Genomic DNA, 3,914 nt, shown 5'->3' with positions numbered 1-3,914 from the left:
TTGTAACAAATACTATGAATAACTATATGCCAACAAGCTGGACAATGTGGATGAAATGGACAAATTCATAGGAAAATACAATCTTCCAAAACTGAACCAGGAAGTATCAGAAAATCTGAATAGGCCAATAACAACTGATGAAATACATGCAGTAATCCAAAAACTCCCACCAAACAAAAGCCCAGGTCCAGACGGCTTCCCAGGGGAGTTTTACCGAACTTTCAAAGAAGAGCTAACACCTACACTCCTCAAATTATTCCAAAAAGTGCAAGAGGAAGGAACACTATCAAGCTCTTTTAATGAGGCCAGGATTATCCTAATTCCAAAACCAGATAAAGATACTACAAAGAAAGAGAATTATAGGCCAATATCCCTGATTAACATAGATGCTAAAATCCTCAACAAAATATTAGCAAATCGGATCTAGCAGTATATTAAAAAGATCGTACACCATGTCCAAGTGGAGTTTATTCCAGGAATGCAAGGCTGGTACAATATTTGCAAATCAATAAACATGACACATCACATAAACAAACTGAAAGACAAAAATCATATATCAATAGACACAAAATAAGCATTTGACAAAATCCAACACCCATGTTTTATAAAAACTCTCAGCAAAGTAGAAAGAGCACATCTCAACATGATAAAGGCTATATCTGACAAACCTACAGTGAACATCATACTCAAAGGGCAAAAACTAAAATCATTTCTCCCAAGAACAGGAACAAAACAGGGATGTCCGCTTTCACCACTCTTATTCAACATAGTACTGGAAGTCCTAGCCACAGTGATCAAACAAGAAAAAGAAATAAAAGGCATCCAAATTGGAAAGGAGGAAGTAAAACTCTCATTATTTGCAGATGGCATGATATCAAACAAAGAAAACCCTAAAGATGCCACCAAAAAACTACTAGATTTAATAAATGAATTCAGCAATGTAGCAGGATACAAAATCAATACCCGAAAAGGATGGCTTTTTTTATACACCAATAATTAATTCTTAGAAAGAGAAACTAAACAAGCAATCCCATTTACCATTGCAGCCAAAAAATTAAAATATTTAGGGTTCAACTTAACCAAGAAGGAAAAAGACTTATACTTTGAAAACTATAGGATATTGAAAATTGAGATAGAAGATATAAACAAGTGGAATAATATGCCATGTTTATGGATTGGTAGAATAACATCATTGAAATGTCCATACTTCCCAAGGCAATTTACACATTCAATGCAATCCCTATTGAAATACCAATAGCATATTTTCACAGATCTAAAACAAATACTCCAAAAATTCATATGGAATAAAAAAAGACTCCGAATAGCTGCAGCAATCTTGAGAAAGAAGAACAAAGTTGGAGGAATCACAATATCAGATTTCAAGTTATACTACAAAGCCACCGTAATCAAATCAGCCTGGTACTGGCACTAGAACAGGCAAATAGATCAATGGAATAGAACAGAGACTCCAGAAATCGGCCCAAGCCATTATGCTCAATTAATATTTGACAAAGGAGGCAAGAGCATACAATGGAGTCAAGACAGTCTCTTCAATAAATGGTGTTGGAAAAATTGGACGGATACATGCCAAAAAATTAAACTAGACCATCAACTGTCACCATACACAAGAATAAACTCAAAATGATAAAAGACTTAAATGTAAGTGGCGAAACCATAAAAATCCTAGAAGAAACCATGGGCAGAAAAATCTCAGACATCTATCGTAGCAATATGTTTATGGATACATCTCCTAGGGCAAAGGAAACTAAGGAGAAAATAAACAAATGGGACTACATCAAAATAAAAAGCTTCTGCACAGCGAAAGACACCATCAACAAAATGAACAAGTGTTTATGCAAGTACAAGGAGTCTCTTGGGCTTCTCATGGTAACCTGTTTTTGAGTGTTTTCTGTGTACTAGGCACTGTTCTGTGTGTTTTGTATGCATTAACTTATTTAATTTCTAAGGCCAGCTTTATTGGGAAGATACTGATGCCTGTTTTACAAATGGGTACACAGAGATACAAGGAGGTTACTTTTTGGGAGGCCCATAGCAAATAATGGTGGTGCTGGGATTTGCACTCTATTGACAAGCCCTTAATAGAAGAAAGGAAGCAAAGGTGGTGTTTATTTTTGAGGATGGAGTTATGAGTGTTGGGATCGTGTTTTAGATCATTTTATCTAGGGATGAAGATAGAGAGACCAGTTAGATTCCAAGTGTGCTGTTTGCATTAGTTTAAGAGGTGCAAAGGGAGACTGACCTACGGCAGTACATTGGAAAGGAGGGGAGTGACACGAGAGGCCTGGAGAGGCGGGAAGACAGCATTTGTCAGCTGGTTGGATTTGTGCTGTGCAGGGGACAGGTGCTGGGGAAGAGGCGCCGAGTTCCCTGAGCGACCTGGGTGGATCCCCAGGCGGGCCAGGTTAGGAAGCCTAGGAGAGCAGGCTGTGAGAGACATCTGAGAATGCAAAAAGGAATAAAGTTTCTTTCTCCTTCACTTCTCAAGAAATACTTCGTATGTGTTGTATCTATGATTTGTTTATATGTTGCTCTGCTATCCCAGTTCCAGAATGAAGGGATTCTTCAAAGCTTCACAATTCTCACTACAATGAGGATTGTACTTTCCACAGCTGGGACTTACATTCATTCTCTGAGAGACCCTGTCCGAAACAGAGTGACTCTAGCAAGTATATGTAGATTAGGTGGCTTCCTGGGAGATATGGCTGCTATTTCAAATTTGTCAGAATGCAGAATTTGTCTGGAAAATGAAAGCAAACATTTCTCATGATGTTTAAAATCTCTTGTAATGTGGGCCAACCAAGATAGCGGCATAGGTAAACACCTGAACTTGCTGCCTCACACAACCACATTAAAACTACGACTAAAAGACAAAACGAATATCATCCAGAATCACGGGAAGGCTGGCTGAGTGGAAATTCTACAACTAGAAGGAAAGAGAAAAGCGCATTGAGCCCAGTAGGAGGTGCAGAGGTGTGAAGGTACAAAGGCACGTGCGAAAGGGGCTGGCAGCTGGGTATGCTGTTGTCTTTTTCAATTGGGAAGGAGATATAAGTTCCCAACTGCTCTGAATTCCAGTTCCGGGTGAGATTTTGGGGACCCAGACTCATAGAGAGAGAAACTGGACTGTCTCGCATCGGGCCGGAACGTGAGGGCGGCTTTCTCATAGAGGTGCTTGCAGTGGTCATTGTTTCTGCACGGGGCCATGAGACACAGATCCCGGGACCTCTCCAAGGCAGAGCAGACTGGCAGCCATTGCGGTTTGCTCAGCCCTGGTGATTCCGAGACTCTGCCCCACCCAATTTACAACCCCACCCAAGCTGTGTGAAGAAGCTTTTGCATATAAATGGCCTGGCCTTTCTCTGCCTAAAAACCTGGGCAGACTCAGTGAGCGCCAAAGCCCCACTGAAACCGGTCCTGACCCACAAGAGTGTTTCCAGCATAAAAGTTCTCCCACTGTAGACACAACTGATCCTCACAGCCAATTGGCCTGGAGATCAATTCCTCCCAGTGATACCAACAGCAATCAAGGCTTAACTACAAGACTGTGCACACAGCCCACAAAGGGGTGCACCAAGAGTGTCCACCTCAGGTGATTGGGGAGGCTGAGCCACTGGGTCCTATAGGACACCTAGCACAGAAAGCCACTCTATCAACACAGGGAAGCAGCCAAAATGGAACATGTCATGAAACATGTCACAAACGAAAGAAATGGAGGAAAGCAAACTACTGGAATAGAGTTCAAAACCACAGTTATAAGGTTACTCAAGAATCTTCTAGAAGCCTCCAAGAAATTTAGTGAGACCCTCAAGGATATGAAAAAGGACCAATTAGAAATTAAGCAAACACTAACTGAAATAAAGAATAATATACAGAGATCCAACAGCAGACTAGAG

Source organism: Myotis davidii, unplaced genomic scaffold (assembly GCF_000327345.1).
Source record: "Myotis davidii unplaced genomic scaffold, ASM32734v1 scaffold1301, whole genome shotgun sequence".
Classification (NCBI taxonomy): domain Eukaryota; kingdom Metazoa; phylum Chordata; class Mammalia; order Chiroptera; family Vespertilionidae; genus Myotis; species Myotis davidii.
Note: the sequence above shows the minus strand (reverse complement) of the source record.